Source organism: Ictidomys tridecemlineatus, chromosome 14 (genome assembly GCF_052094955.1).
Source record: "Ictidomys tridecemlineatus isolate mIctTri1 chromosome 14, mIctTri1.hap1, whole genome shotgun sequence".
Taxonomy (NCBI): Eukaryota; Metazoa; Chordata; class Mammalia; order Rodentia; family Sciuridae; genus Ictidomys; species Ictidomys tridecemlineatus.
In genome coordinates, this window is record NC_135490.1 from 49,620,192 (window position 1) to 49,645,972 (window position 25,781).

Genomic DNA, 25,781 nt, shown 5'->3' on the forward strand with positions numbered 1-25,781 from the left:
CCCACTATGTTCAAAGACTTACCATGAGGCCCCACCTTTTAAGAGCAACCAATAGAACCACAGGTTGGAAACCAAGTTTTTAAAGGTCCTGGAGATATGGACCTTTTGGGGACATTTATGATCCAAACAATAGAATACACATGCATACATTATATCCTAGCTCATACCTGCATCTCCATGTCCTCCAGGACCCTGGAGAATAAACCACCTAGAGATGTCCATTCCATGTGAGAAGAGTTCTCACAGGACCCTGATTCAATTGTGGAGAGAATTTCAAGAACCTGACAATAAAAGGAATGAGGAGAGAAAGGCTGCAGAATAAAGCCCTGCTTGGGCCTCTAAAGCTTTGGTGTTCTCTGAGGTCAGGAAGAAAAGGAACAGAAGGAGAGATGACAGTGGGCAGTGGCTAGGCAAGCCAGATTTGGAATTATCAGAAATGAAAGAAAAGCAGAAAAAGAAGTGGGGGAGAGTGTTCCCTGGCTATTGGCCCAGGTTGATGTTCTTTTAAATCCTTTTTTTTAATAAAAGAAAAAAAATAATTTCATTGGACAAAAGCTACTGCTTTCAATTCTCCCATGGCAAGAAAGACAAAAGCAAGAAATTCATCCCTGGGTTTTGCCAAATCTCAGAAAAGCACATAAGAAGGATTGTCTAATTCCCAAGCAGCATTATAGAAAACAGAGTGAATGAAATTTAAGCCTGAATGCAAACATCTGTGGAACTTTTACTCGGGAGGGGGGGAAAAAGAAAGTGATATTAAGACCTATAGCATCTGAAAGAGAAGGTTAATGAAAATAAGTACTTAGCACAGTTTTGTAACTCCAAAGGCACTCCCACATGCCAGATATTCTGAAGCATCAACATCCTTGAGAAAACCACAATGTTTACTCCGTGCTTAACATGCACATCATGTACCCACCAGTGTTTCCTTTGCCTTCCCAGGTCTCTTTCAGCCCTCCACTGCTGCAGAAACCTTCTCTCCTGTGAGACTCCATTCCAGACGGCTCAGGTAGGCCAGCCAGGTCAGCCTTCCCTTTCTTATGCCCTGCTGGAGGGGTACATCTGTGACCTGGCCTGGCTTATTGTAGCAATTCAACTCTAAGGTGGTTATGAATTGCTCAGAAATGGGCACATAACCCAAGGATAGCCAATCAGGGCCTTCCTTACAGTTTGACATGTCAACTTTGAGAAGTGGTAGGGAACTTTCTTCTCTGGGATCAGGAAAGCTCAGGGTCAAGGATCCTGGATAAACATGGAGCTATCTTTGCCACTGCAGGGGAAGTGTCTGCTGTGAACAAAGAAAGCAAAGAGGAACAGAAGCTATTGAAGAGTGCAATGGAGACTGGGCTCCGATGACAGTCAGCCACAAGGGCTGTGGTTTCCCAAAGTCTAAAGAAATCCTCTGACGATGGATGGGTGTCAATGAAAAGGGGATGCGGGAATTGTATAGGTCCAAGGGGGGAATAATACCTTCCCCACTAATCTCCTGAGACATGTCCTGGAGGACATGGAAATGGACCTCTATCCCCCAAAGTAGAACTCAATAGCCGGATTTGCTCACTCAAGAGCTCACAGCTCTAACTATTGACATCTTTATGTTCAACAAGAATCAATGGTGTCTACAGTACAGACTTGTTATCTTCCTTTCAAATGTAAATTTTTAGTGAAAGTTCTCTTCAAATAATACCTTACCTACTTGGGGAAAAAAAGACTGTCCCTAAATTCTTCCAGAATCTTCAAAGTCTCTCAGTCATGAACATCAGCACAATTTCTAAGGCAGAGCTGAAAGTATTAGAGGGAGTGAGATGTTTGTACTTAACCTTGAAGGAAAGCCTTCCTGCAGAGGGTTCATCATGATGGCCTCGAGTGAAGGCTAAACTGGGGGGTGGTGGGGTTGCAAAGAAAAAAAAACAGAAAGAGAAAGTAAGGCACAGGCTCAAGAATACCTCAACCTATTACCTTTGAACATTGAAGGTGAAGACAGGGGACCTGAAGTAGGGAAGGTTAGCTTGCTCCAGTGACAATTTTCATCTAGAAAACCAGGATCTGCAATGACTCTGGGGCATAAACGTGTCAGCCAATGTTCTTGTGCTCAGGCCTCAAGGTCATTCAATTAGTTCCAACCCAATGTGGCAGCAGGGGGAAAATTAATGAGACCAGAGACAAAAAGTTAGGAGATATTTAAACAAATACCTAAAAAGAAAATGTCACAAGGGGGTTGGCAGGTAGGAAAATGTTGATAGATTTTTTTTTACTGAATTCTGAAACTAATAATTGAAATATCCCCCGTGGTTCTTAGTTGAATACTTTAATCTTTCTTATAAAGGAAAGGAAAGGGATAAAAGGAATCAGATAGCAGACATGGGCCACCTCATGATGATGGTAATGAGTCATTTAAGTTTCTAGGCTTCCTTTTTTTAGTGTAAACTGAGGATAATCAAGCCCACCCTCTGGGTTACTGGGAGGATGAAAAATGCCCAGAACAGCATCTGGGAGGCAGCAGGTCTCTCAAGTTCAGCTTTATTCATTTTCTCCTGCTGCATGCCCTGGCTCTCTTCCCACAGTGCCCAGGCCAGGGTTTGTAAGTCACAGAGCCAGCTGGCTACCCTTTCACTGAAATCACACTTTCATACCAATGCACATGTATCAGGTGTGGGCATTACAAATGGCAGCCAGAGGGTGAGGGGCTGTGGAATTCTGGAAAGGGAAGAAGGTGCCTGGACCAGGTCCAGCCCAAGTGGACATTCACCTGCCATGCTGCCATCACCTTCTATTAAAAGTTATTCCACAGATACCACTTTCATGTTCACATCGAGCAACTCATGGACTTAAGTAAAATTGCAGAGTGAGAACCATCTATGGTAAATATTTCTCCAAAACCATATGCTGGGCCTAAGGCAAAACAGAACTCGTGTCTGCCTGTGATTTCTGTGGCTCTGCAGTTCTGCTCCCCAGGTTTCTGGTAAAACAGCTTAAGTCTTCAAATAACTGATGACTGTACAGATGCAGAGGAATGGCACGTTTGCCAAAATACTTCCAGGTTACTTCTGTATCCTTGAACGTGGCATGGGAGAGGTAGGAGGGTGATTACCCCTTTGTATGCAAGTATTAAAAGAGATATTTTCCTTAATGCCCTAACACAGTGGGTGTCCCATAGAAGAAGAAGAATGGACAATTATTCTTTTTAAATAACTTGTTTGTCTAATTTCAAAAGTAATGCATAGAAAACTTGGAAACCGTATTAGTCAGGCTAATTAACATTGGCTCCTATAACAAACAACCTCAAAATCATAAACATTTATTTCTCACTCACTCAATGTGGATGTTTCTAAGCAGGTGGCTCTGTTTGATGACTCCCCTAGGGCAGTGACTAAGGGATCCAGGATCGTTCCACATTGCTGTGTTGCAACATTCTTAGCATCTCAGCTAGACTCTGCATCAACAAGCAGAGGGAAAGAGGATTGCTCAAAATTGTCTAAAGCCAGGGATGTAAGTAGGTCACTTTTTCTACATTCCATTGATCAAAATTGATCCTGTGACCAACCTACACGCAGTGAAGAATAGTTTTTTCTCTACCCTCACTATATTTAAAGTGCACAGGACAAAACAGATTACCTACAAACCAATAACCCAAAGACAATTCACAGTTAACAACATGGTTTATAACTTTATTTGAAACATATAGACAGATGAACATATACTTACAATGTAGCACCGTATGACATATTCTATTTTATGACATATTTTTAAACTTTGCAACTTAACTATAAATGTTTTCCAATAGCCTAATTTTAAGAGGCTGCATAGTATTAGTCTATGTAGATTATCATAATTAATTTTAACAATATGTTGTGAGATTGCTTCTAATCCAATTGCTAGATAGTCTTGGTTTTCTCTCATAAAAAGCAATGCAATATAAACATGCATAACATTTATGATTATTTTCTTAGGAGAAATTCCTAGAAATTTATAGATTCATAATTCAAAATAAAGAACATCTTTAGGACTGAACCACTTCAAAATGTCTTTTTTTGGGGAATCTTATTTTAGGAAGCTCAAACACAGCAGAAATATTTTTGCAAACTTTTGTTACATTCTGAGCAGAGAATTCCAGTTTTCTAGAAATGTCTTGTTTGAAGTGTTTTCCTCTGTTTGCTGAGGAAATAAAGCACGTGTTGGCTAGTTAAAGAAAGGATTGTACATACAAAGTAATGGAAACAAAGGATTGACTGAGCCCAGGCTTCTCACTAGAGAAAGTTGGAAGATGGTCTACATAAAGAATTACTTTTAATATTTATGACAAACTTGAATGATAAAAAAGCATGCCAGGGCTGGGGCTGTAGCTCAGTGGCAGAGTGCTTGCCTAGCATGTGTGAGGTGCTGGGTTTGATCCTAGTATCACATAAAAATAAACAAATAAAATAAAGGCATTCCATTCACATACAACTACAAAACATTTTTTTTAAGCTTAAAAGTTAAAATAAATAAATAAATAATATAGTATGTTTTTTTTTTAAAGCATCTCAGAGAAACATTCAAGTCATTTGCTCCAGACTAATAATGGTGGAACAAGGACTCAAATAAGCCCTTTGTTGAGCAAAATTGTGAAACTAATGAAGAATCCATGTTGTTTTGCATTCCCTCCTCTTCCTTCTTTTGCTGCCCACCATTCTCCTGTCTCTAGTTCTACCCTGTTATCACACCAGTGCAGAAAGATTCTGTGATAGTATGACGAAGGGCACTGTTCTGATAATCAGAACTGAGCTGGGATCCTGTCTTGGTTATTTTGACCAATATGCTCTACATACCTTAATGAATCTGTCTTCTTCAGAAGAGGGATTTGAACCAGATAACCTCTATGTCTCTTTAATGTCCCAAATTTATAGGGGAAGACCAGGTCTTGTGGTTCAACACTGCCTCTGGCCTATTGGGTAAACCTGGCATGTCACTATATCCATAAAGGAGGAATTGAACCCAGGTGGCAGCATGGATTCTTTGCAGGGTTTACTCCAGAACTCTTCAGCAGTGCCTAACCAAAGACCTGACACATAGTAAGAGTATGACAAATGTTTATTAACTACCGGTTCTTTAAACCTTCCCCTCCAAAGACGCTGAATTTGTTTTTAATTGCATTGAATATATAGTTTGATTATATTTAACTGTTTGCTCTAATGCTACTCAAAAAAAGAGACAGACATCTAATGCAGGACATTAGCTATCATGCCATGTTCCTGTCCACCTTCGATTAATCTAGATACATGACCTTTGATTAATCTAGATACATACAAGCCCTGCAGAGGGATTTACTCGGTGAAAAAGAACTAAGAAAATGTTATCCAATATGTTTCATTAATATTCCAGTGCTCCTTATGTCCTCCACACGCCCAGTGGGTGAAGACCATAAGAATAGTACCTTATGCTAATTTGAAACTCTTGGTTTGACCAACCAATTTTTGAAAACTTGGTAAGTTCTCTACATGTAAATTCAGGCCTGAATCCATTACTAGGCATTGAGAGTACAGCCAAATGTCATAGTGAGCTTATAGCTCTGACAGTCAGGCTTTTAATCCTTTTGGGTTCAAAGATTCTCTTGAATAATGTAATGAAAGCCTTTTCCAAGTAAACTGCATATATTCATATGTGAATGCATGCACACACACACACACACACACACACACACACACACACGTGACTTTCAAAATATTAAACATGTAGTATGGCCCTGGCACTGCTGGTTCCGGTTCAGAGGGAAGTGTCAGAAGGTCCCCTCCTGAACCAGACACTAACCCTATTTGCTGGATTGTGTGGACATCTGGAGGCTTTGAAACAAAGTGTATTTACAACCAGTATGGAGTATTTACTATTTAAACATTCACTGCAGATTTACTAGTGCAAACTACCTAGTAGCAGACTTGTAGATACCCATTTAATTTTCCATGCAATTTCAGGGGATTCATGGAGCCCTGATTACCAAGGACCCCTTATTGCCCATATTACCATTCTTTCTTTATTTCTTTTGGAAATAAAATAAAACTGTGTTGTTAAATGATTTAGGTAAAGTCACCTTGTCTCTTAAGTTCTCAGTCTTTATATTTAAAAAATGAAAGATAAGATTTGTCTGCCATCTAAGCTCCCTCCCTCTTCATCAATCCTGTGGTCAATGATTTGGTGGGGGATTGCTCCTCTTCTGCTTGTTTAGAAAGTTCCACTGTGGCTTCCTCAAAACCTTCTTTGGACCTCACTCGGGTAAAAATAAATTGGCATGGGGTCAGCCCAGCAGAATAACTTTCTAAAATGAGTCATGAATCTCCATGAGCTAAAACCTTGTTTTGCATTTCATGGGAGTTAGAGGACAGCTGGTCACCACAGTCTGCAAAATGACCTTTCCTTGGGTTGAGTGCTTTATTGAGTCACCCTTTGGCCTCCTTGACTCCAAGCAAAGCAGCCCAGCTCATTATCTACTTTTTAGTCCTGTTTTCAGACTGAAATAGATCAGCATAGATTTAGACCTAGAACTCTGGTAAGGCTCGACCAACATGAAATGAAACACAGCGCATTACTGTTTTACCATTAGACAATTTCCCCTCACTTACTCTCAGTTGCTTCCACAGTTATACCCACCTCAGGTCATCTCTTTTCTTTATTTTCTTCTTTTCCCTCTTCCTCTTCTTTTTCTTATTCATTAGTCTCTTTTTCCTCCTCCTCCTCCTCCTCCTCCTAGTCTTCTTCTTCTTCTCTTCTCTTCTCTTTCTCTCTTTCTCCCTCCCTCTCTCCCCCCAATCATTGAAGATGCTTCTGAAATCCTACATTCTTTGTGGTACCAAGGTCTCCATTTCATTTTATGTGCATGTGGCTCTGGTTGGACATGCAGTGACATTCCATAAAGCTTTTGTGGCAAACTCAAAAACTCTCAAGATTTTTATCACTGCCTATTTAACCTGGCATTTCCTAAGCTCCCTATCTCCTTTAAGACTCAAGGAATGCACTTACCATCTGTTTCTACCTTTCCACATTTTAGCTAAACTTGTCTTTTGCTCAGAGTGCCCTGGCTCTTCTGCTTGATGTATTTCTTGGCATGAGTATCACCAACCCAAAGACCATCCAGGGGCCTTCTATGTGAGTGAGTGTAACTCAGGTAGGGGAGTAAAGAGACAAATCTTGCAGAGGGTAGAGGCTAGATGTTCTGATACAATCTACTTGTGTAGGAAAAGGAGGATAGATTTCTAAGGCATTAGGACAGCAGGTCATTTGAGCTGTTTTGTGGTGGCAAGCAGAAAGATGCTGAAGGTATCTGTGCACAGACATGTTGAGAAAGGCCTTAGGGACTCAATCCATGCTGGCACTGAGATTTCTAAAAACAATATCTTTCCTCTGGAAATCCTTATACCAGTTCCCTATCCTCTCACCTATATAAATGCAAATTTTCCCAGTGATTTGGAGATGGCCCAGGCACAGAGAAGATACACATAATCAAGGTTATAAATTCCTGTGTGACCATTTTCCTGATAAACACAGGAAACACAGAGATTTCTATGAGTTTCACTTTTGTTCACAGTGAAAATTGTGAGCTGAATGTTAACATTATTTTTTTTTTAGAATCTTACAGTAAAATCTTAATGATCTGAGGCAGAAAACAAAGGACTCTCCTCCTGATGGGCTTTCAGATCTGACCAGCTGTACATCAGCCCCTTTCTTCAGGCTCCCAGGAAAACCTCCATACGCTCAGGTGTGAGAGCTGCAAGTATTTTTATGGTTTGTTTTGTTTTGTTTTACCCAGCAGAAAAGCTATTGTGGGTAAGATCAGTAGATGCCTCCCTAAATGCCTGAAAACAATCCCTTCTTGAAGCCCTTTCCAGAGTGACAGTGGAACCGGAAAGGGATCAGTGGCCCCCAGGAGAATGTGTGAAATTCTTTCATGGGTGGAACTGGAGCCACTTGCCAGGGGAAGGGCCATCCCAGAAGGGGTGGGATGCTGGCACTTCTGTGTGGCATTTGAAGATTATTCCTGGACATAATGGAAAGAATAAAGAGGCTGTAACAAAAGGCAGAGTTCACTGACAAAAGAACAGGGTAGTCTGGTTTGCCTCGTTGAAGTTTTAACTAAAATTCCAGAAAGCAAACATCTCAAAGCAACAGGAACTCTAAATCTGGAGCTAACCCTGCGTGCTGAACATCGTGCCAGACCTCTCCTAAGCGTCATTTGATTTTATCTTAGCAACAACTCTGTATGAGCTATGTCATGATCATCTTCCTATTCAGAATGCTGGAACTTAAGTGGATTTAAATAATTTTTCATGTTTATGATTAATGCATAATTCACAAACCATGGAATGTGGATATACTAAGAATATAGTTTAATGAATCACTTTTGACAGTTACCCATCCAAATAACCATCTCCCTAATTAGCATATGGAATATTTATTTTTACCCACCCCGGAAAGCTTCCTGATGCCACTTTCAAATCAAGCTCAGTCCCCTAAAGGAAACCACTCTTCAGATTTCTATGATCATTTCCTTGTTTTGTCCACTGTGTTAACTTTCTAGGGTTACCATAACAAAATACCACAGGCTGGGTAACTTAAATAACAAAATAAGTTTTCTCACAATTTCAGAGGCTGGATGTTTAAGATCAAAGAGTCTTCAGGCTTGGTTTTTTCTGAGAACAATCTCCTCTTGACTTGTAGATGACTGTTTACTTTCTATGTCCTCAAATTATCTTCCCTCTGCCTGTCTTTGTCTTGATCTGTTGGATCTGGACCCATGCTAATGGCATCATTTCAACTTAAGGCCCTATCTGCATATACCCATGTTCTGATGTGGTGGGGGTTAGGATGTAAGCATATGAATTGAGGGTGGGGGGCACAAGTCATCCCATAACACCTGTTCTTGAACTTCACATAAATCTAATCATCAAGATTATACTCTTTTTGCTTCTGGCTTTTCACTTACCATAGCATTTCTGAGAGGGCGTGTGTATCAAGTTTGCTCCTTTTAGTCATTGTATGAATATATCATAGTTTGTTCAACCATTCTTGTTTTGGGTCATGCAGATTCTTTCCAGTTTCGGGTTATTCTTGCTAAATCTGCTATAAGCCCTGTTATTCAAGACCTTTGTATACATATATTCATTTCTCTTGCATAAGTAGATGGAGGTAAAATTGTAGGGTCTTGGGGAAGATCTAGTGCTAATTTCATAGGAGTTGGATAAGAGTCCCATATATCTTCCTTTCTTAGATCGGGAGCATTTCAAAACACTTTGTAAAATATAATACAATAGCCCAAAAAAGTAATAAGAAAACTGGACCCAATTCTCCCAGCTCACTTACATTACCTCCAGTGCTCAGCCTTTAAGGTCACAAAAGGCAGAAGACCTCATTGAAGTACAAGCAGAATTCTCCAAAGCAAATTTAAACTCAAGGAAGGCATAGGTACCCAGGCTCAAAACCTAACTTCTGATTCATTGAGCAGGTACTTTAAATCAATAACAATTAATGCAAGGGTAAAATAATGCTTTGGAATACCTCGTTCTTAGCATAAAGATTACCAATTCAAAAGGAGAGCTCCACTTACAAGAAACAGTAATAATTTTCTATAGTTCTTCAATTATCTTTCTCAGCTCCTCATACAAAGTGAGAGGTTCATGGTGGTTCAGTTTCCATAACTCATGACTGATAAACCCCAAAACTGCTTTTCTATATGCAATGGCAAGCTTTATTTTGTGTATTTAACTGATACAGCACATTTCCTGAGAAGACAATCCTGTCACGGTTGCTTGCACTGCTACCTTGTTCAAACTGTGTAAGTATGTTCCTATACTCACTGTCCCCCACCCAACGTTCTACTTGTTTATATTAGCACCAAAATCAGATTTTTTTCCTTCTGATAATAAAGCTTGCAGTTTATGTCCGAGAGAGAGAGAGGGAGAGAGAGAGGAGAGAGAGAGAGAGAGAGAGAGAGAGAGAGAGAGAGAGAGAGAGAGAGAGAGAGAAGAAAGAAAGAAAGAAAGAAAGAGAAAAATAATAGATTCAATGAAATACCATGAGCCAGAACTCAACTTTAGCTACTGAGTCCATCTGTCCTTTAAAGTTCAAGGGAAGTCCATGCCCCTTTGTGTCTGGATAAATCCCCACAGCTTCTCATTGGAGCTTAAACTCATGTGTTTCTCATTCCTTCAACACTTGAGCTCCTCAGAGCCCTTCGCAGAGGTGCAATCAGATGTCAATCTGATCTCCTACACACTAAATTAAGACATTGTGGATTTTCAGAGAGTCTAAAGGTTGCCCAGACCAGGCCAAGTGGAGGAGGCAGTGACCTGAGGGTCCTGAAAGTCCTCCTGTCCCTGCCACTGGCTGAAGGTGAGGAAAGAATGCAAGACTCTCCCATCCTCTGGGATCTGGGTCACCAGCATCAGCATTTCTTCATCCCAAAGGCTTTCTTTTCTTTCTTTCTCTCTCTCTCTCTCTCTCTCTCTCTCTCTCTCCAGTGAGTACCCAACAGCTGGGGACAGCTTCCAGAAAACCCTTCTTTTTTTCTTCCTGAGCTGACAATGAATTCATGGTTTTGCTTATGAAAAATAAACTCAAGGCTTCCGGATGCTGGATTCTGTACTTTGTTCCCCAGATTAGACTGAAGGTTTACTCCTCTTTCAAACATACCAAATTATCCCCAGATCAAAGCCAAAGCCCTTGAAACAAGTGATAAATGATAAGACCCACTGGCCCTGAGCTACTCCTGAAAGGGCCTCTGTGGTGAGGGAGCAAAGCTGGTTCCAATAGTGGTAGCAGAAGTTAAGTACTTTATAATCCTATTATAATGGGAGAAAGCTCAGACCCACAGGGCTTGAACAGTCTTGTACTTGACTGGTCATTATGCTTGGCAGATATGGTTGGTCATGAGGTGGGTTTAGACATGTGTGTTTAGTAAATGGAGTGCTGGGTTTCCTTTCTTTTTCTTTTTTTTAATCTTTATTGTTAATATCCATGGTAAAAAGTATTAAAACAGTGTAATTTTAAACAACTGAAAAAATTAAGGGAATGGGACATTTTGGTGAGTTTGATTTTTGTTATAGCCAGGAAAATATTTTCCATCTAACTCAAGTTGATTTTTTTTTCCCTGATGATGAGCAGATTTTATTGTGTTGCAGAAAAAGAATTCAGTTAAGACTCAGAAATGGATCCTAACACTGACTTTTCAACCATCCAGCTGGGGCACCCAAGCCAATTCATTTCCCCTCTCGGAGCCCTAGTTCTCAAGTCCCTGGAGTGTGTTTGTAATTTCTATAGCCTCTTCTTGCACTATTACACCATTTGCCTTGCCTTAGGGTCACTGAACCCTACTGAATCTTTCTTTGACTGTGGAGGATCTCAAATTGGGATTGTCAGGCTGGGCACCTTTTCATAACATTGGAAGTGGAGAAGGAACAAGGGGTTGTGTTGAATGTATCTTTCCAATGGAAGATAGAGTTGACTCTCCAAATTCATGGATTCTATATCTGTGGATTTAACCAACGATGAATCAAAACTATTCAGGGAAAAAAAAAGTTACATCTGTACGAAGCTTATACACATTTTAACTGAAACAATGGAGATAGAAGGATATGTTGTTTTATTTTAAGCCAAAATCTAATATTAACCACACAGTTCAATTTAATAATTAATTTTCAAGCACTCACTATTTTAGGTGCTTGGCCTTCAGAAATTCAATAGGCAAAATGTAACATCCAAAGATAGCAATATTAGAGTAGCTAGTGCTGAACTAAAAGTTAAAAGGACTAGAGGATTATTTGGGAGAGAGAAACTCATACCAACCTCGCTAAAAACATTGAGCAAGTAGTTGAAGAAAGCTGATTGTCTAGTGTTCTGATGACCTTCTAAAAGGGTAGTTCAAAGGGGAAAATATCTCTATTACATGAGAACTCTGATGATTTTCTTTTGGGTTTCATTGCTTTGCAATTGTTAGCCCAGACCAGTATAATTCTGCCAAATGGACCAAGAGGAAATTTGTTTTCTTGAAGGTTTTTTGGTCCAGTCTCTAATAGGTGGCCTAAATGCCCAGGCTTTAAAACCACAGGAATGCTAAGAAGAAGTTGGCATTAAAATGATTTCCTGTTAGAAATGCCAAAAAAGTATTAGAGGGTTTTGTAAGGTCCTCTCTGAAGATCAAGGAGAACAAGAGACACCAGTCTCTCTGAGGCAGGCTAGAGGAGGAGGAGGAGGCAGATGCCACTGGGGACCCCTCCCAAGCCCCAGATTTCAAGGCACACGGAGGGTACAGTCCTGGGGGGGGTGTTAGTAACTCCTCTGAAGATGGGCATAATTGTCCTCACCAACAGCCTGCCAGTCTGCAAGCCCTGCTGCTCTCTGGCTTCCTGAAGATGGAATTGTTCCATCAGAGAATGGTCTTTATAAACAAGCCTCCAAGAAACCCAACTGAATGTTCTGCTCTGAGTCAGCTCAGTCTTTATTAGCTGGAAGAACTGTTCTTCTGCAGCTCAGGTCACAATGGAGATTCTCCATTTAGATGTTGGAGCCAGAGCCCCATATCAGAAACATTACCAGCCAGAAGAGGAGTTTTTGCTAATGAAGTCTAATAGTGTTTAAAGGACAACTAGGTTGGTATTTTTCTTTTCTGAATGAACATGCTGGTAAATGAAATCCAGAAAAATTTTTCTGGTAGAAACTACCATCGTGGGCAGTGTGGAGGAGAGAAGATCACCCAAAAAAGTGTAGTAGCTTTTTATTGGGGAACAAAATATAGTTGGGGGAGAGTGGACTTACCAGCCCAAATCTGGGCAAGCAGGATACATTCACATTTGTTTTTAAATTGAATTACAACCTAATATAACATTGAGAATATAACATTGAGAAGGATCAGAGTGTAAGCACCAGTAATACTTAAAGAATATAAAATTTTTACTTTACATTTTTGCTGAGGTTAAATTTATGTAGCTAGTTGTCTATGGAGCATGAAGCTCTGTGTATGGATGATACTAATGATTTTCATCACCACTGAATCTCATTCCTTCCTCAGTGAAACCAGCCTTATGGTTTGAGGTTCAAATGTTCACACTGTATGTAATATAAACTCTTCCTTAATTCTAATGGAGGATTATTTTGCTTCTGTGGTCAACATGAAAAGAGTAACTCTTTTTCTGAAGTTTAAAATTATTGCTGTATTTTTAAAAAACCTATTTCCAAGCAACTGGGCAACTTTCCCATCGCAGAGGGAAATTATTATTCTTCCTGCTCCGTGTTGTCATGCTGAGATATCTGCTGAGTAAACACTTAGCCTTTCTCTTTAGGTTCATGTGGCCCCTCCTGGGCTCTTGTCTTGGTGAAATTAGTATATTAACAACTGAGCATATTAGAGCCTTTCCTCTTTTCTCTTTGCTTGACCCCAGTCTCCTGGCAATAATATTCTGCATGTTTATTCAACAGACAGTAATTTTTACAAGACACTTGGAGATGGAAGAGAAAATGGAAGGCCTAATCAAGGTTCTGTGTTTCACCACTTATTTGAATTTGACTTCACTCATTGTAAAATTATATTTTAGTGTTCATCTTTCTGATTCTTGTATATTCTCACAATTGATTACTAGCTCAGAAACATTTAAATGGTGAGATCAGTTATTACCCACAAACCTTAACGTCTCAAAGTTAGTTTATGAAACAAAGCTAACTGCTGAATGGGCTTGCAAAATCTATAAGAATTTATCTTCATCTGTATAAGTGCCTATCATTTTGGGAGGACCAAAGTAAACAGACTTGATACACTTGCAAACAGATACCGTGTCTGTAAAAATAATGATGTTATTCATTTATGGAAATCATCTGGAGTAATTTCTGACATATAGTACCTACCAAATAAACGGTATGCAGAGTTATACTGCTTTCTTCATTTTAGGATAAATTATTAAGTCCAAGAACTATCTGCAAGTGGTTTTGATATTTATGTATGCACTAAGACTTTTAGACATATACAGATGAACAACATACTTAAACATGTACATCTTCTTGGGCATTTTTTTATTCCCCTGGACATGACTCCCAGTTCAGCCCTTCTGGAAGATGCTTAGGACATGCATGAATGACTAAAGATACTCTGAACACCGAAAATAATAGACAATCAGTGAGAGATTCTAATGGCTCACATTTATGTGTCAGGGGACACTCATTTGTAGGTGATGCCTGAGAAAGGAAAAAATGATGAAGAGCAAAAGCTACCAAAGACAATAAATGGAATATTGTTAAGAAGTGTTGGAAAATAAATTGGCATGTCTGAACCATGGGGAGAAAAGGTGGGTGACCAGAGAGAGAGTTAGAAGAGAAAACACCCCAAAATTCTTCAGAAGGAAAAGCAGAATTTCCTAAAATCAATCTATTGGAGAGTGAAACTCTGAAAACAGGAGAAAGTAAAGCCAAAAGGAAATTAGATAATAACAGAGGTCCTCTTACATTGGGCAAGTTCACAGAAAAAAAGATGGAGAGTCAACACCTACTTACTTTTTTAAGCTTTTTAATTACTAGAAATATATGGGGAAAGAAGTAGAAAAAAATGATTGTGAGAAGGTGGCCAAAACGTTTCTGACCTGGATAACACTCAACCAAGTTGAGGACTTATAGCAAAATTATAATTAGATGTTAGAGAGTAAACTTAGAGATAATCTCGTTCTGATACTTACATCACAGTTCTAGGAGGCAGAAGTAAAATTCCTGCATAAGAAAGCATGCATTTATGTAGCTAGTTGTCAAGAAATATTTTTTTTTAAAAATTGCATAATTCAATTTGTGTATTGTGAAATAATGAAGTTATTTTTTAAAAAATATAAATCAAAGTTTCAAATTTCTCCATTTACTGCCAATAATTATCTGTGTCAAACCTGGTCATCATAACCTGCTAAGAACTGTTCAGCCTCCCTAGTGACCTTTAAAAAAATGTCAGAACCTTATTTCTCATTTCACAGCTGAGGAGTGGGCAGATCAGAGAGAGAAAAGTGATTATTCCCAGGCCACCAGCAGGTGAGTGATAGGGGTGGAATGGGAACCCAGCCTTCTAGACTTAGTCTTCTTCCCAGTACACCACAACACTTCACAAAGTTGTCCCCAGTCCTTTTTCCCCAAAGAGATGGGAAGCAGCTCCTTCTCTGAAATGATTTGAATGTCATCCTCCATAAAGAAAGTCAGCTAAGTAATCCATGGGGTACGTCAGACTAAGGAAGAGACAAGTGTAGGCTAAGGCCCAGCATAATGGATGTCATCCCAGTCAGAAAAAAAAAAAAGTCCCGCACATCTCTGGGCCAGGAATTCCTACCCGGAGTTAACAAATCAACTGATACGCCTTCTGCTCTAATTCAGGGGCATTTGAGCAATGCAGAGCAGTGAATTTTCCACATTTAAGTCCAATATCATAAGGCATTTCAATTCCTCAAATCCCTTCTCTCTTTTCAGCCAGCTGTCTCCTTTCTTCATAGTGCTCTTTGTGTGGAGATCTCTCCGGACCAGTCATCTCCTATCATGAAAATAATTCTGTTACCCACTAGAAGGGAAAAGAAAATTCACCCATTGAACCACAGAAAATTGCAGTGACAATGTGGAGACCCTAGGGAGGAGCCATATTGATTAAAATGTTCAAGCTAGTAAGAAAGAAGGAAGAAGAGGAGGAGGGGGGAAAACAGGAGAGGGAGGGGTGGAGAATAGGGTAGAAGAGGAGAAGGGGGAAAAGGGCAGACTGTCCCCATGGAGATCTTCCAAAGTGATTTGGTGGGGCACAACACAAGAAAAAGCATTTAGGGAGGAGAGCAACCGGCTAGAAACACCAAGCATCCCTTCACTTGCTCTTTGTGGATGGAATGCTCCACTATCTCCCCCTTGGGGGGATCAGCACTACGAGGTGCAGCCAAGAATCAGCAGAGCACAACCCAACTGCATAGTGGACTACAGGCAGCTGGACACCACTTGAACACACAGGTACAGTCATAGCCTGAAAAGTATTTGTGGGAAGCACTGAATCTTTCCAAGTGACTTCGTAAATGATGGATCCCTTGCAAGCATCAGTTTGAATTCACAGTCCTTTAAAAAGGACTCATAATGGCTCACATTGCCCTTATGCTTGACAAAGAACATCATCCCATCTTCTCCCAGCTGCCTCTAAGAAAGAGGTCATTGTCATTGTTTCACATATAAGGAAACTGAGGCTCAATGAGATTTATGCAGGAGATACTAAACTTTAGTGCCTCTCAGTCTTCATAAAGCACTCTCTAAAGTCTTGAGGGAAAGAGATCTAACTCTTTTTGCTCCCTTCTCCTACTATTCTGGGTGGCAATAACATTAACTCCCCCACTCTCAGGCCAATGTCTGGAGCAGTAGATGTAACATTTCTCTTATGATTTCTTGGAGAAACCCAAACTCAATCAGAACATTCTCACTCAGTTGGGATTCACCCAGCAAACAAATTTTGAGTTCCAACTAAGAACAGGGGAATTCTATGATTTAAAAATATCCCAGGTCTAATGGGTCCAGACTTGCATTATTCTCCCCACTGCACACTTGAAAAACCAAAGCTCAAAATAAGCTGTCTCAGTCACAGTGCAGATCAGTTGGTCTAGATCTAAGACTGTACCCAATATGTCACTTGAGACCAATCTTCTGTGCAGACAGGCAAGAGATAGGGTAGCATGAACTGGGGAATTACTCTTGACCCCCTTAAGTCTCTCATCCAGAAGAGGGTGCCATGACTGGGATTCCTCCAGATTTATCTTTTTTTTAATTGGTGCATGATAATTATACATAATAATGGGATTTGTTATTTCATACTTGTACATGTATATGACATACTTTGTAAGTTTTATTCTGGCCCATGAACAGTGTAAAGGGATCTTGGAGACCTCTAGATGTAGAACTTCAGGCAGTACTGTACTCAGGGCTTTAGCATCCCACAAGTGACGTGAGGGGCCTGAATGAACTGGCTTCCTCCTGCTGCCTAATGTGCTGGCCCGGGAGCAAGGTGGCCTCGCGGGGCTGCTCCTCTGTTGTGCTGGTTGCTGTTGAGGGTGTTGGCTGAGTTCATCTGTTTACCAAGGCAGATAGATGCAGCCTTCCCCCTGCGATTACTTCATCACAGGCACTGACAGACCCTTCGGGCAGGGCTCTTGGCACAGACCCACTGGGGAGCATCTCCACTCATTGCCCATCCTCATCAAATTCAGATTTATGGAGTGTGAGGCTAGAAGAGGCCCCAGGAAGGTCGTGGAACACATGCTCTCAGGCCCCTGGGAGCTTATGTTCTGACTCACGGGCCATTTCCCAAGACACTGCCAAGCAGGTCAGCGCCAGAGTTCTCACCCCTTGGTCAGTGGGGAGTTGAAGGGTGGGGCCACAGACTTGTCATTTTAACCAGGTCACCCAGCAATGTCACACCAGGGGCCGTACCAACCTCTGTGTGAAGTTCTTATTTTATCTATATTTTTAGACTTCCAATTATGCTATGGGTGTAGTGAGGACCCATATATGGAGAGAATATAGAATCTAAACAAATGACTTCTTTGTCATCTGGTAATGACAATACCAATGGTTTCCAAACCTTCCTTTGCGCTGACCATTATTGCACAAGTTTATGTACTTTCACTTATTTACTCCTCTCCATCACCCCATGGGGTGGGAGAAGATTCAATCCATTGTATATACCAGAGAGCTGTGTTTTAGAGAGTGCAAGCTCCAGGCCTGGGATTTGGCTGGGAAGCCCAGACACCTCGCTCTTGCCCCCTATGTCCCAGCTCAGTTGTGAAAACAAGTGATCCCATGGAAATAATGGCAAACATAAAAGAGTTCATCAATAGGCATTAGGATTGAGTGGTGCAGAATACAAATGCGTAGTAGTTGAGGTCAAGGAGAAAGTACTCTAGGATGGAGCATCTGGGGAAGGTTTCCCCAAGGAGCAGGATACAAAGCTGGTCTTTGCAGAACCACCAGAATTTATCCAGATGAGGGGGATGCAGGCTAGGAGTGGGGTGGGATAAGGGTGGGATGGGGGTAAATATGAAGCGGGGTGAGATAGGAACCATGTGACGAGTGGAAAAGAAGTGGGGCATCTTTCATTCTCACCCCTCCTTTCCACTGCCTTTGGGGCTTGATTTCAAGGGACTTCTGAGTCGCAGTGGTCAGCCCACGGTGGAGATGGCCAGCAGATGCTTGCTTTCTGTTGGGCCAGTTGCAGGCAAGGAAAGTTGAAAAAGAGAGAGAGAGAACAAGACAGAGAGAGAGACCAGAGCTCAAATCTGTACATAAGCAGACCAAGAAATAAGTCCTATGTATTTTGGTAGAAAACTTCTCTCTCTGGTTTGTCCTAAGGTTTACAAGGATTTTGCTGGTGAGTTGCATGGATTGGAGATCTGAACTTTTCTTGGTACCTAGACCACCAGCCTGGGGTCTGGGGTACCTGCATCTCCCACCTGGATTAATGGGGCAATCTGTTCATGGTCTCTGTTGCCAACTTTGTGTCTCTATGATCAGCTCAGCTACAATGTACCAGCCAGGGCAATCCATTTGAAATGTAAGTCAAATTGGGCTATTCCTCTTCCCAAAGTCCTCCACAGGGTCCCCATTTTACATCAAGTCTTCAACTCGGCAATCTCCATCTGAAATGTCAAATTTCCCCCAACTCCTGCCTCCAGACCTCAGTCTCTATGACTGACTCTCTCTCTCTCTCTCTCTCTTTCTCTCTCTCTCTCTCTCTCTCTCTCTCTCCTCTCTCTCTCTCTCTCTCTTGTACCAAAATTGAACTCAGGAGCACTCAATCACTGAGCCACATCCCCAGCCCTATTTTGTATTTTATTTAGAGACAGGGTCTCACTGAGCTGCTTAGCGCCTCGCTATGTCTGAGGCTGACTTTGAACTCATGTTCCTCCTGCCTCAGCCTCCAGAGCAGCTGGGATTACAGGTGTGCCCCACTCACCCTGCTCTGTGACCGTCTCTTGAATCCCTCTCTGCTCCAATCCTGAAGTCTCTTTGTTACTCTTCAAGCAAGTCAGGCGGACGTCCACAATAAATTATTTTCCCTGTGTTTTTTACTGCCTGCAACATTTTTCCTCCAAATGTCATTCTTTTTCAAATTTCTTAAAGCCACCTGCCCTCAGCCTCATATTGAGAACTGTCTGTACCATCCCATCATACCTGATGCTGCCCTGTTTCTCCCAATTCCTATCCCATTCATCACTGTCCACCTATGAAAACATTTACATAGGATATTGACAGTTCACTGTCCAGCTTCTCCCACTAGAATATCAGGTCCAAAACATGGGATTTTTGTTGGTTTCTAGAAGAGTACTCCCAATAGAAATATAATGAAAGTCCCATATATAAAGTTTTCTAGAAGTTTCAAAAAATAGCAAAAGTCAAAACTTTAAAGTGATGTCATTAGATACTTACTGTATGCCTTCATATAGCATGAGTCTCTAAAATAGTATCATTTCTATGTGTGGCACTGGCTGTTTTTCAAGGGTCTGAACCATATGTGGCTGATGGCTCTAGAAATGGATGTGTCAGGTCTGCAACAATCTTGACACTTAGTAACATCTGATTATGTCAGTTCAATTTGTTGATATTCAATCTGTTGAAAAAGGAACAAATGAGTTCCTGTCTGAGGTACCTCTCCTATGAAAATCGATGAATTATTCATCCCTTCTTTTTGCCCTAACTCTCAGTAAATGGATGGAGTTGAAGAATATCGTGCTAAGTGAAATTAGCTAATCCCAAAAAACCAAAGGCTGAATGTTCTCCCTGATAAGTGAATACGCTGATCCATAATGGGGAGTGGGGAACGTGGGAAAATGGAGGAACTTTGATGGGTCAAAGGGGAGGGATGGGGAAGGAGCAGGAAAGATGGTGGAAAGAGATGGACATCATTACCCTAGGTATATGTATGACTGCACACAGGGTGCAACACTACATCATGTACAACCAGAGACATGAAGAGTTGTGCTGCCATTGTGTACAATGAATCAAAATGCCTTCTGCTGTCACATAGACCTAATTTAAATTAATTAATTAAATAATATAAAGAAAAATAAAACCCTACAATGCAAAAAAAAGAAAAGAAATGAAGAAAAGACAGACTCAGCTATTTCTCTCCCGCAGATCTCTCTCATCCCCTGTCTTTATTGCACTTAGTAAGTCTCTCCATGAGGTTTCCCTCCAAAATTCCAAACACAAGTTAATTCTCCATTCTCTAAATTTCACAACAACTTGCAATTCTTATCTTGGTGCCTGAAGCCCACTGGGGGATAGCATGAATTGAATGGACCATCATTAAGGATAAAAATGCATCCACACATATAGGATTTGTACATAATTCCTGGTGTTTCATGGAGCACTAGTAAAGAACCCACATGACAGATTGATGTAGCCAGTAGGGTTTCAGAATTGATTCAGTAAAAAATGACTATCAAAGCCCAAATTCTTCTGACTTTCTAAACTGCACAGTGTAGATAACTGCAAATGGGAGGAGCTCTAAGTAACCTCACCCAATCCGTCTTTCCTATTTCCACTCCAGCTTTCTAAGGGATTATATGTGAAATCCTATGAATTTTCTTCATTTCTAATTCTTCTCATTCTTTCAATCTAGTTGTTGATCCATTCTCCAACTTACAAGTCCCCATTACTATCTTTAATCTTATGAGCCAATGTGAATAAGCATATGGTAAGGAGTATGTCTTCTCTTCATAATAAATGCTTTTTCAAAATATATATGAAATGGGGCAGTTACCTGCTTATAGAGTCACTTTATCCCAAAGTGAAATTGCTATGTTCAGCACTAGTCTTCCTGAAAAAATGTATAAACCAGATTTGCATATAATATGTGTAGTGCCTGAGATCTGCTGCAACTTATGATGGGTAGCTGGATGTACACAGAAAATAATTTAAAATGGGTACTAAGGAAAGATTCTTGTGTACAAATAAACAGTATACTGGAAAAAGCAATAATATTCACTATTTCCAAAAGGTTTAAACAATGGATATGTCAAGAGATGACTGCATAAGAAAATGTGTTGTGCACATACCATTATTGTGCATAGTATTTACCCATAAACAGAGTGAAATGCTGGTACAAGCTATAATGTGAATGAACTTTGAAAACTTTATGCTTAGTGAAGGAAGTTATATGCAAAACATCACGTGTCATATTCTGTTTAAATGATATAACCAGAATAAGAAGGCTTGTAGAGACAGAAAACATATTGGGGTTTGCCAGAGACTGGTGGAGAGAGGGAAAGAATGAAGATTTCTTCATGGGACCCGGATTGTCTTTGGGGTGATGAAAATATATTGAAATTCAATGCAGGTGGAATATACTAAATAGCATTGAACTTCACTTCAAAATGATTGATTTCATATTGTGTGTATTTCACCTTGATTCAGCTTTTTTTTTTTTTATTTTTTAAGTAGAAAAGAAGGGCAGTTCAAACCCTTCATCTTCTACTTCACTCAGGGTTAAAGACATGGTCCTTCCAATGCTCTACACAGTCTGCTCTCAAGCCCCATTTTTTATTTCATAGGAGCCTCCTTGCTGTGCCCAGGGAACTTCAGTCCAGCTCTCCCCATTCCCCAGGACCTTGCTGTTCCCACTTCTCAATGCTTTTCCCTGACTTCATGGTTCATAGAGCCAACACAATGTACCTTATGTATTCCATTCAGTTTCCACTGCACAGGTACAGCATATGTAAGGTCCCTGAGGACAGGGGTCCCTGTTGTCTGTCCTGCCATCCTTCCAATGCCTGAGCCAGTGCTGGGCACACTTAGGCACCATGGGCCTCCCACAGAATCTACTGACCTCTTGGAGCTTTGTGTTCTGTGAATCAGATGCATCATGGAGACTGATCCAAAGCTGAGTTGTGTGGGAAGGAAGGCAAAGTGTTACTTGTGTGGCTCAAGTTTGGGCTGAGTGGTTCTAGAACCCACAGCAGGGGCAGCACTTCCGTCTCTGGGCTCAGTGGCCTTGTAATGTAAAGAGCTTGGAGAATCATTCCTGGAAGGAAGCTCAGAATGGAGTTTATTTCCTTAGTTTTCCCCATGATTCCACTGGCCGTGTATGTCCCTGAATGAATCACTCAATGCTTAATTGACTAAGAATGGATTCTGTTATCTCCAAATGAGAGCCTTGACCAACACAGTATGATTCAGATAGAAGAAAATCATGAAGTTGTTCTGTGTTCAATGAATAAACTGTTCTGTTTCTCCATCTGACAAATAACTCATAGCTCATGACTACTTTCTTCTCAAAAAGAGAGAAAAAAATCATTTGACACAGAGAATTTTGGCTCCCATCACCCTAACACCTGTAGGTTTTAAATTCATTACTTTAAAATAAATCTGCTAACTCATTAAAGCTTTTACCCCCAAATCAGCAATTTTCTTGTTTCTGCTGGGTAATAGAATAGGTACCTACGGAGAGTGCTATTTAGTTGGTGCAAAATATTCTTTTTCTACATTTCTAGATCATTCAAGCATAGTTGTCCAATCTACAACTACCAAATCCTGAAGACGATGATAAAAATGTATTCTTCATATTTTTGTTGATCAGGTAGCTGATTGGCAGGTGGCTGATGTAGGGAGAGAGATTGTTCTGGTGAGCACCATATGCTGCACATCTGACTGAGCTTGAGTCTTACCTAGGTCTGCTCCAGGTGAGGGCTACTATTTCCTGGGGGAACATCTTTTCATGTGATGGCAGAGAAGCCAGTAGAAGCAGACAAGCTCTCCACAGGCCTAGGTTCAGAACTGGCCACTGTCCCTCCACCACCTTCCACAGGCCAAATCAAGTGCCATAGCAGAGTTGAAGGTTGAGAGGTGGAAAAAACACTTCAACTGCTTTGGGAAGGCTTGCACACTTTCATGGCAAAGAGCAAGGGTTCAGGGATGAGTGAAAACCTGGGCCAGTGAAATCCTCCAACTTCCTTATGAGGAAATCCACAGCCATCAGAAGTCCGACTCTAATCTTAACATTGATTGTATTATTATTATTAAGTTTTAATAATTAGGAGGATGTATTTTATGGATTCTGTTTTTGAAATTAACCATCAAGATCCACCAAATCATGTCCAAGTGTGATTTTTTTATCAACCATTTTATGTGTCCATTATAAGTAGACAGATTCCTACACGCCAGCAGGGACTACCGTTCCCTTTTCTTTAATGAATGAATACCTTTATCAACATGTAGGTCAAGTCAAATTCTGAGTCTTCCCCTTTCAGGAAGGTACAGAAAATGACCATAAATTTATAAAATGTGACATTTTAATCAAGCCCCAAGCTGTTGGCTAATTGCATTCAGTGCACTTAAAAGAAAATACAGGAGATGTCAGGTTGGAGTAGAGATGAGCCCCAAATTGTCCTTAGTACTTCGCTGATCATTATGAATACCATGGTATCAAATCACCCAGAAAAGAGAGAGCAGTAAATCCTTTTAAAAGTCACATTTCCAATTTTCTTTTCAATTTCATTTTGGAGTAAATTTGGACACAGTTTTATTCAAAAGCTGACATTTTCTTTCAGTGTATCCTTTCTGTACAAAATATGTATAATGGATCTACTCGGAGCACCGGAGACCATTAAGCTACGGAAGCATGAAATCAGCTAGAAATTATTATTTTAATTCTATTCACTTGTGCATAACAGGAGGAACACTATGCCAAATAAACCTTCATCAGGACTCTACCTAGTATTCTACATACTATTAGAGCTTGAAGTTTAGAATACAGATGTGAGGGGATGCAGCCAGACAGACAGAATCAAAATCAAGAGATTAGTTTCCTATCCCAGGAGAATCATCAGTAACTGAACTAAGAACAGAGGCAAAGCATATGCCACCCTTCCTAGTCTCTTGGCTTTTCTCACTGATGATATAACTGAACTAATCTGCCCTGGTTTTCCAAGGATATGGTATGTGAAAAACCAGAGGTGCTCCTTTTTTATCAAAAGATGCACCCCCCCCTTCTATGCAACCCTAGCGATATTTACTACGCCAAACATCACAAAAGTAACTGGCCTACGCTAGTATCCATTATTCTGGCTCACAGAAGTGATAACTGAGCTTTTGATATCATTCTGCCTCCCATTCTTTCCCACACGTCTCTCTTTCCACTGAGCAGTTTGCTGATGTAAGTAATGTTTTATAAAGCAAGAAGATGGCAAAGAATAGCAAAGTCATTATGTATCTCATTATTTCTGTGCCTCCTGGAAAAAGGAGGGTCGTGTCGGTGCGGGCAGCAAGGAGAATTGATAATGATGGAAAATCACCGGGCCGCTTAGTACAAAGCACCTGTTAAAAGCGGGATGTGTTTATTTTCCTGAGACTAGTTTTACTTTTGAAAATCAAAAAACTGCACAGGACTACGAGGGGATTCAGAAGATATCATATCTGTTATGGTTAAAATAGGAGGTGCCCCCCCAAAAGTTCATGTGTGAGACAATGCAAGAAATTTCAGAAGTGGAAATGGTTAGATTATTAGATTAATCAGTGGCATGGACTAATCCACTGATGTGGATTAACTGGGTGGTAACTGTAGGCAGGTAGGCTCTGGCTGGAGTGTGTATGTAGTCCATTGAAGGCATGCCTTTGGCGTTTATGTTTGGGGCTTCCTGGCACCACATCCTGGTTGCTTTCCTCTGTCACAGCCTTCCAGTATGATGCGCTGCCTCACCTGGGACCCAGCACTATAAGTTGGCCATTTTTAGACTGAACCTCTGAAATCAGGAGCCAAAATAAGCTTTTCCTTCTCTGAGGTTTTCTTGTTGGCTGTTTTGGTCACAGCAATGAAAACCTAACTAAAACAATGTCCATTCTTTTGGTCAAAGGCAAGACCACACAGGAACAAGAAAGAGAGTGGCAGAAATGTGAGGTGCAAGCCAGCAATTTTTCCTTCTACAATCTGGAAAATCCCATGCTTAAAGAAAAGGTGGTGCTTGGTGTCACTTACTGAAGGTTTCAAAAAAAATCTGTATTTCTATATTTCCCCTTCTTTATCAGAAATCTTGTCAGGAAGAGGATGGTTTAAGATTATAGGGGATCACATAGTTATTATTTAATGTTTCAAATTTTTTGCAGAGGTAGAGGGTCAGCTTAACTCCCCTTTTGTAGAGTTATTAGATACAAAGGAAGAGAGAAAAAAAAGGAAGGAAGAAGGAAAGCTTTTTAAAAAAATATTTCAATAAATAACTTAAAAAGAGAAATTAATTTTCTTTCTTTCACTTAGTTGTAGTTATAAGGACAGGCACTCTATGATCTAAAACACAAAACTAACCTGAGAATATGTGCATTTCCCAGTTCAAAAATGCTTATGCAAATTTTCCCACCTTGCTAAGACTTTTTCTGAATAATTTTGTTTAGAGAAATAAGAGGTTGTAATGGTGTGGTTTTTAGGTCCTCGAGGAAGAATGTTCAGTGAGCCTCTGCCTAATTTTTCATCATTTCGAGTATCAATTCTCAGCAGATGCAGTAAATTAAAATTAGAAACCTATGAATTTTGCAAATAACAACAAAGTGATGTGCCATCACTCTGCTTCAAGAGCATGCTCTACTGAGCTACCATTTGAACAGAAGGGAATCCGGTGGAATGTTTCACTGAATCACAATGGTGTCCCCAAAGAATAAACTTTTCCAAAGTTTTAACACCTGAGACCATGAAAATCAATCTACTGAACTATAAATTTGAAGAATTAGGACAATAGTTACAGCTTATTATTATAATCCTTATAGAAAAATAAGTGTTTATGTTCATACTGTTGAATTTG

General features: G+C 40.3%; 1 long non-coding RNA gene across 4 annotated transcripts in view; it reads left to right on the forward strand.

Annotated features, from left to right (window-relative positions):
* The window catches only part of LOC144370378 (uncharacterized), an 86,822-nt gene that overhangs the window by 43,495 nt on the left and 17,546 nt on the right, over positions 1-25,781 (forward strand). For 2 of the 4 annotated variants that reach the window (XR_013430358.1, XR_013430361.1), the window contains exons 3-4: positions 943-1,009; positions 7,597-7,726. The exons of 1 other annotated variant lie outside the window; for it this stretch is intronic. This is a non-coding gene — a long non-coding RNA (uncharacterized LOC144370378). Of the gene's footprint in view, positions 1-942; positions 1,010-1,276; positions 3,050-3,143; positions 4,097-7,596; positions 7,727-25,781 lie in introns of those variants that run through there. One more of the 4 variants, XR_013430359.1, reaches the window with a different exon arrangement.